Source organism: Eptesicus fuscus, chromosome 16 (genome assembly GCF_027574615.1).
Source record: "Eptesicus fuscus isolate TK198812 chromosome 16, DD_ASM_mEF_20220401, whole genome shotgun sequence".
NCBI classification, from domain to species: domain Eukaryota; kingdom Metazoa; phylum Chordata; class Mammalia; order Chiroptera; family Vespertilionidae; genus Eptesicus; species Eptesicus fuscus.
This window is the reverse complement of record NC_072488.1, coordinates 18,603,181-18,614,420: the sequence shown is the minus strand read 5'-3', so window position 1 is coordinate 18,614,420 and position 11,240 is coordinate 18,603,181.

Genomic DNA, 11,240 nt, shown 5'->3' with positions numbered 1-11,240 from the left:
GAGCCTCAGCATAAGGTTTTGGCATAGTGTAGCATGGTATCGAAATCTTCCCCCCACTGCAACACTGCCCCATTCTGAAAAACCATATAAGGAACTTGAATCTCTATCATAGTTCCTAAATAGCTTTGACAAACTTGCCGTCTTGCCAACCAGTATACTACATCACACCCACTGACTCCAACAGGCAAATGATTCTATTAAATATCTAGATTTAATATCTCAGCTAAAAATGGCCATCTGTTCACTCCCAATTACCATCTTCCCCAAACATATTTACTTGACAATCTTAAAGAAAAACTCCACGTGTAGTAAGAACTGAGGATTTGTATTTTTAGCCTTTCTGCTGAAGAGCTGTCAACCGAAGCTAACATAATCTCAAACCTGGTTCAAGTTCTACTGGAGATAGAAACACTGTTTTTTCAGATGGTTCAAAAAGCACATTCTTGCATTTATTTCTTTAAAAAAAAAAAAAAAAAAGAACAAATTGTCAGGGGCAGGGATGTCAATAAAGTGGGCTGCCTTTCTTGTTGTTCTTCTTTTTGTATTTTTGGCCTTTCTTTCCTCCCAGCCTTCTCTTTTAAATATACGTTTTCTTGAAAGAGAAAATGGAAAGGAAAATTCAGCTGCCAGGTGCACCTTGCCATTAATTGGCTTACCATGCCAGCCCAAAGGCCAGCTAGTGACATTAACCTCCCATCCTTGTCCCTGGGTGCCTCTTAGAAGGACTCCTCTGGATTCCAATCACTGTGCATAAGCAGTTCTGATTCTATGTCATCCCGTGGAGACCTGATTTGCGTGCAGTCATTCAAAGTTCCTTCTGAATGTTTTAAAAAGCCAGAATCCCAACAGCTGTCAACTTTGCAGACAGGGCTTCAGCTTTGGTTGTATTATACATCAGGTACTTTCACAAAGTTGAAGAGTCACTAAACCTGAAGAAATGTACAGTAGAAAAAGAAATTCCCCGACCATTCAAAATAAACTTGTAAATGCTGATAGTTACAACATTTACAACCAAGATTTTACATAAATCAGCTGCCTCCTGCACACACCCCACTGGGGATGTGCCTGCAACCAAGGTACATGCCCTTGATGGAAATCGAACCTGGGACTCTTTAGTCTGCAGGCTGATACTCTATCCACTGAGCCAAACCAGTTAGGGGTAACCAAGATGTTTTTGATTGAACTAGTAGCCATCTCACAAGGCAAAATATCCCTATTAAAAAAAAAAAAGACTCTACAGTAGGTCCTCGGGTTACGTGGGAGATCCATTCCTATGAGCGACGTAACACGATTTTCACAGTAGGTCAGAACCCACCTACATAAGCACCTACATCACTCACATGGACACACACACAGCAGCAATGAAGTGAAACAGTAAAACAATTTAAAAGAAAGATAACAGCCCTAACCGGTTTGGCTCAGTGGATAGAGCATAGGCCTGCGGACTGAAGGGTCCCAGGTTCAATTCCGGTCAAGGGCATGTACCTTGGTTGCGGGCACATCCCCAGTAGGGAGTGTGCAGGAGGCAGCGGCTCGATGTTTCTCGCTCATCGATGTTTCTAACTCTCTATCCCTCTCCCTTCCTCTCTGTAAAAAATCAATAAAATACATTTAAAAAAAAAAAGACAACAATTCCTGATCTTTACTTGTGGTAAATAAGTAATAAAAAACACAAAGCACATATGTACATACGTTGAAATGATGGAACTTTTTTTATATATAAATAAATGGGAGGTGGCGACATAACCATGAAACGACGTACATCAAGTCCGACGTAACCCAAGGACTGCCTGTATTTGGGGAGTTATTTTCTGGAATGAAGAAGAATGAAGAAGAACTGCCTCTGGTCATCTGTGTATGTTTTTTCCCCTTTCGTAGCCTTTGCTGATTGGAATGCATTCTGGTATCTTAGCCTCTCCTGAGGAAAAACAGGCAACTAAGAAGCTTGCCAGAGACCCAACAGTTGTATAGCAATGACTTTCAAGCAACATTTTATTCACTTTTAAGAAATAAATGTTATTTCTTATTGTGTACCTATTTCTATGCTAATATCTGGGAATACAACCTGGGACCAGATAGACAAGTTTGCTGTCTTCATGGAATCTACTAGTATAGCCAAGAGAGGGAGAGACCCAAAGCATGGCTTACCTAATCACACAAATGCAAGATAAATGGTCTGTCAAAGGAGTCTGGAGTTTTAAAAAGACAATTCTCAAAAAATGATGAATATACTGTTCTAATATTTTAAGTACAATCTATGAAAAATAAAGAAATATATATTTATTTGTTACTGTATGTCAAGGGCTTTACATATATTATTCATAAGGGAAACTGAGGCTTATAAAGTAGAAATGTCCAGAACACAATCATGGCCTGTCAGCTATAAAGTCAATAATCATACACATATTTATCTAATTCGAAACCCATGCATTTACGCCCACGCTTTCTGACTTCCTCAACTGAGTCTCCTTTGGCAGCTTAACTGAGAAGGCCACATTGCTTCAGACTCCTTTCATCAGTTAGAAGCAGGCACACAAGGTTCTCTAGCCTATCTCTTTAGCTCTGATTAGATTATGTAAGAGTCTAAAAAATAGTCTCGACCTATGTAAAATCTCCAAAGAAGACAGCTTTCCCCACTTCCAGTAGCAACACAATCTGATGTTTCATAATTCCACAAGCGTACTACTCCTCAGTGAGTTTCTATCATCTCAGCAAGTTCCCATTGCCAGATCAAGGCTGTGGAGCACTGCTGTTGAGAATGTAAAATACCACAACCATTTTAGAAAACAATTTGGCAGTTTCTTATAAAAAGTTCAACATATACCCACCATACCACCTAGCTAGTCCACTTCTAGGTTTTTACCTAAGAGAAATGAAAACATATCCATAGTAAGAGTTCTACACAAATGTTCATAGTGACCTTATTTGTAATAGTCAAAATGGGGAACAGTTTAAATGCCTGCCATCAGGTAAATGGATAAACTGGTGGTATGTCCAAATAATGCAAAACGACTCAGCAATTTAAAAAAACAACTAGTGATCTGCTCAACAAATTGAAATTTCAGATGAATCTCAAAATCATTATGCCGAGTGAAAGAAACATGGCAAAAAGAAGTATATACTGTATGGTTCTATTTATATAAAATTCTTTAAAAATGTAAACTAATCTGTAGTGATAGAAAGCAGATCAGTAGTTACTGCTGGATCTTGACAGAGGTAGGAATGGGTTACAAAGGAACTGGAGGAAATTTTAGGGAGATAGTAATAATTGTTAACTTGATTATAGCAATGGTTTCATGGGTGTATACATTTGTCAAACTGTATAAAAGTGTACACTCTAAATATGTGATACTCACTGTCCTTCAATTTTATCTCATGAAGTTGTGAAATAAATTCATACATTTTGTCTAACTGCCCCAACTCCAAGTCAACACAGTGGATTTATGTCTTTGCTCCATATTTAGTGTATCTCACATAGTTCCTGATCCTGAGCCCAATTCCCAAGTCACATTAGACTGTAGAGTAATAACGTGTTGTTTTTGAAATGTGGAAAGAATGGGAACATTAATTAATACACAGAAACCATATGGGGTGGTTAAGAATAAGGACCTCAGAGTTACACATACCCAAGTTTGGATCTCACTTCTATCTCTCACTTGCGATGTGACCTTGCATGAAACTAAATTTCCTGCCGCAGTATTCCTCACCTGTAAAATGGAGATGATAATAATACCATTGACCCCGTGAAGTTATTTTGGATACTCAATAAGATAATGCACGTGCAACATGAGACTGGCCCCGATAAATTTCTATAATCAAAAACCCTGCCACAACACTCAAATTTATTCCACAATTTCTAATTCTTTAAAATAGTCATGTTACTGCAAGATGAATGAAATGATCCAGGTAAACCTGCATAGCTCATTGATGGGAGTTCCAGGAGCCAATCATCAATCCTCTGTTCAATTTTCCTTAATCGCTGGGTGCATTTTCATGGGTATTTTACTGAAGTAAGAGTAACCAAAGCACCAAGTTTTCTCTGTTCCTACCCACCTCCTCTTCCTGTCTTCATAGTCATATCAAAGTCTTTTTTGATGTTTTTAGGTCTACAATACTGGATGTACAGGTTTGCCCAGGAAATCTGGTAAGTCTTTTTGTTTATAGGTGAATTAAACTTTTCTATACCTTGTCCTTCAAAGATATTAGTAATCTCTTCCAATTTGGAATTCCCTCTATCTGGTTCATAGTTGGAACTCAATAAATGTTAATACCTTTTCCCTAGTTTAGGATTTAGGTTTATCAACATAGCACTGAAGTACACATGATAGCACAGCAAGCACCTGGGTTCAGAGAGAGATTCTAGAGGAGGCTCATGAGGGTTGCACTGAAATACAAGTGCAGTAGATGCATCATTTTCATGCTACAGCTGCTTCTGCCCTTAACTTGACAGTAGCACTCAATTTTTATTATTCCAAAGTGGAGTGAAGGAATTTTAGTAATTATACCAGGACAGGAGACGTACACTAGGACCCTGCTGGGCAAACCAAAGTGGATGGTTAACCTAATCTGAGTTATCAACTGTTCAAGCAATGTTTCAAAGCAGAGAGATATCAAGCAAGGAGGTGAGAAGAAAGTTTGCCACATGCTGAATGCTGGCCAAGTAGGCTCCTTGGAATAGGAAGACTTTGCGATATAATCTAGCTCCTCCCTACTCACAGGGTGGTCTGCAGACCAGCAGCGCAGGGAGCTCTGTTAAAAATACAGAACCTTGAGCCCCACCTCAGGCCTACTGAGTCAGAATCTGCATTTTAACCGGATATCCTGGTGATTCAAATACACATTAAAATTTGAGTGGCACTGGTCTATAGGTCTACAAACTTGTTTACCGTTTGAGTAATTTGGGTAGCTTAAAAAAAAAAAAAGAATTTCAAGGGCCCATCGCCCAGAAATCCTGATTCTGTGGATTTTTTTTTTTTTTAGGTGGATCCAAGAATCTAAATTTAGAAGAGCTCTCCATGAAATCCTTGGGGACAGGTAGGTTCAGGGCCCACTAAACTAGTGTATCCAATGTAAAGAGCACTCAAATTTCCATCAGAATCATATAGGGAGTTAAAATGAAGGCAGTTTGAGATACTCTGAGATTCACTCTATTTACATTTTTTATCAAGAAATTTATCTATTTTCAGCCAAAAAATTCTTTGAGAGCTAGATTCCATAATAGGAAAATATGTTAGCTGAGGAATTTTCAGTGAAATGAAGCAAAGCATAATTTTTCCAAAGAAAGCCTTCCAGCTCCTGAAGCAAACCCAAATAGCCATAAATGTACCCAGACACAGACACAAACATAAAATGAGACCAAGAAGATAGCCAAATGCTGCTTCCCAGTACATTCCCAGGCATGATGACTTGGTGGTCTTTGTGAGAACATCTGTCCCCCAGCCTCCTCCCAGGCCCAGAGCTGTGTGCAATAGGCTATGTTTCTAAGTCATTTCTTGGGGTACGGTCACCCAACAGAAGCTAAGCCTAAACAAATACGGACACCTTGCTGTATTATACCTATTCTTCTTCCTACATTTATTTTCAACAGTCAATTTTTTGTTAAGTGTCTGATGGATCTCAAGGGAAGCAAAGTTTAGGCATTAAGGTTCAATGACTAGATTGAATCTAAAAAAAACCCCAGATCTTAATCTGTGGTGAAAAAGATATAGCATCAAATGCATAAACAATGCAGTCTAGAATCAGGACAAAAAGTCAGTCATGGACACAGATGTTCACATTCAAACTTTGAAGTAAGAATGGTCCAAAAATAAAATAAGACATAAGGCAGGAAGAGAGTGTTACTGACTTGGACTTCTCAACCAGGTTCAGCAATAGGTCCCTATAGCTACCCATCTAATTGTTGAAACTATTACAGATGTCCCCTTTTTGATCCTTTTGAAGGAATACTGGAAATAGTGGATCTCTCAAGTGTAGTTTCCATTCTTTTTATTTGCTGTTCTTTGATATATTATCTCCCTACTTCTGTTTACTTTTTCAATACTTCATAATGAAAGCAAAGGACAATGAACAGCTCAATAATCATGCTCTAGATTAAATAATTATTAACATTTTGCTTTATTTTCCATATTATCTAACATTTTGTTGAACCATTTTCAAATGAGTTGCTGACATGACACATAACTACAAAATATTTTAACTTACCGCTCCTAAGAAAAAGTTCTCATACATAACTACAATGCCACTAAAACACCAAAGAAAACTAGAAAAAATTTCTCTAATGTCACCTAATATCCAGTCCTTATTGAACTTTCCTTAATTGTCCCCAAAATACCTTTACCCCAATATTCTATTTTGACAGTTTTCTAAGAGAAAAGTTGAAAGAATTTTACAGTGCACCTATACATGTACCACACAAATGGTACCATTTATTTGTTATTATACTTATTTTATCACATCTTTACATCTTGCATGCATTCTTTACCCATCAATCCATCTTATTTTTTTACATATTTCAAAGTGAAATTCATCAGTACAGTTTACCCTTAAATATTCTGTATGTGAATCACTAAGTAGAGTTCAATATTTATTTACAATGTTTTTATGGAAAATTTACATGCAATGAAATGCACAAATATTAAATTATATTTGCTCAGTTTTAACCAATAGATACATCTGTGTAGCCCAAGTCTGTATCATTATCAGAAATTTCTTTCATGACCATTCCTAGTCAATCCCCTCCCCAACTCTGCACCCTCAGAGACAAACACAGTTCTGAATTTTTACACCATAGATTACTTTTGCCCATTCCAGAACTCCCCATAAATAGAATTATACAGCATATACTTTTTTGGAGTTAGCTTCTACCACTCAAAAGAACGCTTCTGAGAATCATCCATATTATTGGAGATATTAGTTAATTTGGCTATTATAAATAAAACTTGTATAAAAATTCTTGTATAAATGCTTTTTGTGAACATGTTTTCTTTCTCTTGAATAAATACCTAGAAAAGCAATTGCTGGGTCCAAGAGTAGGTATATATTTAGTTTTATAAGAAACTTGCAGACCTTTTTCCAAAGTAAATATATCATCTTACCCCAAACAACAAAATATGAGATTTGCAGTTCCTGTGTGTTTTTTATTTACTTATTAGAGGCCCAGTGCACAAATTCATGCACCAGTGGGGTCCCTCAGCCTGGCCTGCAGGGATCAGGCCGAAACCAGCTCTGTGGCATCCCCAAGGGGTCCCAGATTGCGAGAGGGTGGTTCTCAGGTGATGATGCACCCCGGAATCGGGCTCCCTCCTCTCTAGTTCCGGGTGCGTCACCCGAGAACCGCAACTGCCAAGTCACCACAGCTCGGCAGCTCCTGTGTTGAGCATCTGCCCCCTGGTGGTCAGTGTGCATCATAGCTACTGGTTGGACAATCGAACAGGAAGATGGTTGGACAGTCTGATGATCAAACGGTTGCTTAGGCTTTTATATATATAAGTGCTCTTATCTTTTTAAATTCTTTCCTTTTACTTACTTTATGTTTACTTCATTCTTCTTTTTTTCTATGCTTTTTAAATTGGATCCCCTATTATTATTTGACTTTTCTATTCTAATATAAGCATTTAAAGCTACAAATTTCCCACCCTAGCTGGTTTGACTCAGTGGATAGAGCATTGGCCTGCGGATCGAAGGGTCCTGGATGTGATTCCAGTCAAGGGCATGTGCGTGGGTCATGCTCCTCCCCGGCCTGGGTCCTGGTTAGGGCATGTGCAGGAGGCAAAAGTGTTTTTTTTTAATTTATTGTTGACAGTATTACAGATAAATTTCCAAAATGTTAGGAGTTTCCTAGATATCTTATTATTATTGACTTATCATTTAATGACTCTGTGATCAGAGACTATAATATGTATAATTTCAATCTTTTTTGAATTATAAAAGCTTGTTTTATGATTTGATATATGGTCTATCTTGATGAGTATGCTGCATATGCTTGAAGAGAACATTTATTCTTAAGTATTGAGATATTAATATTTCATTTTCCCTTTATTTTAGTTTTTTATCACAATTTATCCCCCATATACTCTCTTCCACCTCCACCCATGAGGTATTAATGTTTTATAAATATTAATTACGTCAAAGTGGTTAATAGCCTTGTTTAGATTCCCTATATCTTTACTGATTATTTTTGCCTTGTTTTCCAATCAATTGCTGAAAGAAGAGTTTTTATTTTCCAACTGTAATTTTAAAATCATCTATTTCCCCTTAGTTCTGTCAATTTTTCTTCATGGATTCTGAAGCTCCAAAATGCATTTTACAACTTTTCTTTTACAAAATGAATATAATCAAGTATTCTTACCAAACTTTAACATAAATCTTATCAAGCACTTAAATTTACTAATTTCCTACCTTGAAGAGGAACAAGTTAAACAACATCATGAGGAAACAATCAGGCATGTCCAGAATAAGAGACAATTTACAAGATAATTGACCTGTTCTCTAACATGTTAAGGTCATAAAAAGGGAGAGATTAGGAGTACTGTCTTACAAGATTTAGAAGACAGATCAACTAAATGCAGTGCTCTCTAAACACCTGATTATTTTTGCATAAATAACCAAGACTTGAGAGACATAATGTTATACATGTTCCACCTTGACTATTAGAAAATAGCCAAATTAGCCAAAACCGGTTTGGCTCAGTGGATAGAGCGTCGGCCTGCAGACTCAAGGGTCCCAGGTTCGATTCCGGTCAAGGGCATGTACCTTGGTTGCGGGCACATCCCCAGTAGGGGGTGTGCAAGAGGCAGCTGATCGATGTTTCTCTCTCATCGATGTTTCTAACTCTCTATCCCTCTCTCTTCCTCTCTGTAAAAAATCAATAAAATATATTTTTAAAAAAAAAGAAAATAGCCAAATTATATTGTACTGAGTGCGTAAAGAAGACAAGACTTGTTGAAAGCAAGAAGATCAACCCAATACAAGGAAGAATCCTTGGGCAATTCCCCTGCTAGATCCTTGAAGTCAGATATACAGCATCATGGTGCCCTGGAACTTTGTGTGACGGTGCTGGAGGTAAAGAAAAGGAATTCTCACTGTAACCAATCATGCCACAATTCTGTCTCCACTGGAAACCACCCACCACCATAAAGAAAAGCAGAGTTGTGCACCTATGCCTCTTCTAACTTGGTTTTTGTTGTATATACTGCGCAATAAAGAATTGATTCCCCACCTCCTGGGAATATTGTGGGATGACAGCTCTCTGCCAAGAGCCCTCTCTGGGACGTGCCTCAACAGAAGAGACTTATCTCACCCAAAGTCACTGCCTCTTCCTAGGGCAGGCTATAGTCAATGACTGGTCAACCTAGATAAAGAGTTTGCTCCCTTGCTCCAACTTGGCACAAATCTCAAGGACCATGCCAGCCCCAGAGCTTCTCTTGGGGTTGGCTAAGCCCTTATTAGGTGGAACCACAGCCAAGCTCTCCTGCCATGTCCTCCTTGTCCCATTCTTTCCACACTTCTTCATCCTGAGAATACTCCCCAGGATCCTTCCTGTGTGCTTATCTCCATTTCAGAGTCAGTTTCCTGGAGAATCCAACCTTCAGAAAGGTTACATAACTGATCACCTCTAGCGAGCTCACAATGCTTTCATTGTATGTCTGTAGAAACCAAATTTACTCAGATTTTGCAGAAGGTAAAATCAAGGCACAAATTTTCTGTGACTTGTTTGAGATTATCCAAGGTGCCAACATTGTGTGAAGGCAGTATGCCAAGGCGTGCTCCAGAACCACATAAATATGCTGCCAGTTTTCATCTCCACATAAAATTTATTTTTGCTACAATAGCATAAAACTTACAGTTCCGGCAATGTGTGCCAGATGGAATGTTAAGTTTGCATAGTTGGGTACAGAGCAGGATGTAATAAGTTAAAAACAAGTGTTAAGAAGCAGAGCAGTCAAAGAAAGAAAGTGTGGAAATATGAGATACTCTCCTCATGAGTATGTAAGAGAATAAGAGCAGGACAGTAAATCTACTGACACAGCAACACCCAACTGAAGGGTGATGATGACTATTGCAATAACTGTAGATGGTTTTAGAGATGCTGCAAAACATGCTTTTACCATAAGAGTAGCTACATTGATGTTTTTACTGTTTCTTTCATGGTTGGCGATACCCCATCAAAATGTCTAGCATTCAAAAGTTAGCATTGAATGCAAAAAAGTTGAGACCCCTGAACTGGGCATTGGATCCCCCCAAATTGGGCCCCCCACCACGCTTTTTGTCTACACCCATATGTTAAAATAGAAGAGATATACCTTCTGTTATCCCAGATTGAGCAGTGTAGGCTGTTTCCTAATAAAATGAAGCTTCTGGCATTTGAAGCATGTTAAACACAGAAGAGAATATAAAAGAAAGAGGAGGTATTTGCATAAAAAGCAAAGCCAGCACTTTGATGTCCCTGGATCTGTTCAGCATGAACATGTGACCCCATAGAGGGAACAAAAAACACAGCACTTCGTTTTGACAGTGTCTCCACCGCTTTTCTGTTTTCTTTTCTAAGCTTGTTGGCACATTCCCTGCCATGCACATTCCCTCCAGTGGAGCCTATCAGCTCGGCAGCACAAAGCCTTCTTTGTACCCCTGAGAGTGAGGTATTGATAAGCCCAGCGGAATCAGATGAGACAGGTTTCTGGTTCTTTCAGGCATCAGTGTGGTCCGGTTTTCAAAACATCTGTGGCGGGGGCTCCTGAGTCACCCATGAACTACTGTATTCCATGACCTATTGGCAAATCTGCAACTATTTCATGCAGACTGAAGTCTGCTCTCCAACATCGATTCGTTGCAGCAATGATCCTGAATCCATCACATAACCACACAACCCGTTATTTCATGCAAGCTAGTGAAGGCTCACCCAAGGCACTTGCGGGTCTTGCTTTTAAAGCTATTTAAAACAAAGAACATATTTTCACTATGAAGTCAAAAGTGGAGGGGAGTTTTTAATCCTCTGTAACTTCTTATCTGCAGCACCTCCTGGTTATTCTTCTCCTAACAGGCTGGTCATTTTCATTAAGGCAGCTGGCAGCTCTGACTTCGCCTAGAGGGGAATGTAACCCAGGGCCGCCAACAAGAACTTGGAATTCTCTGGTTTTTGTCACTTGCTGTTAGAATCACAGCCTTTTCTAAATTTAGGACAGTGAATCATATTAAACAGTGACCTGACTGCAAAGCCCCGAGTTTGTGCAGAGGCCCAATCG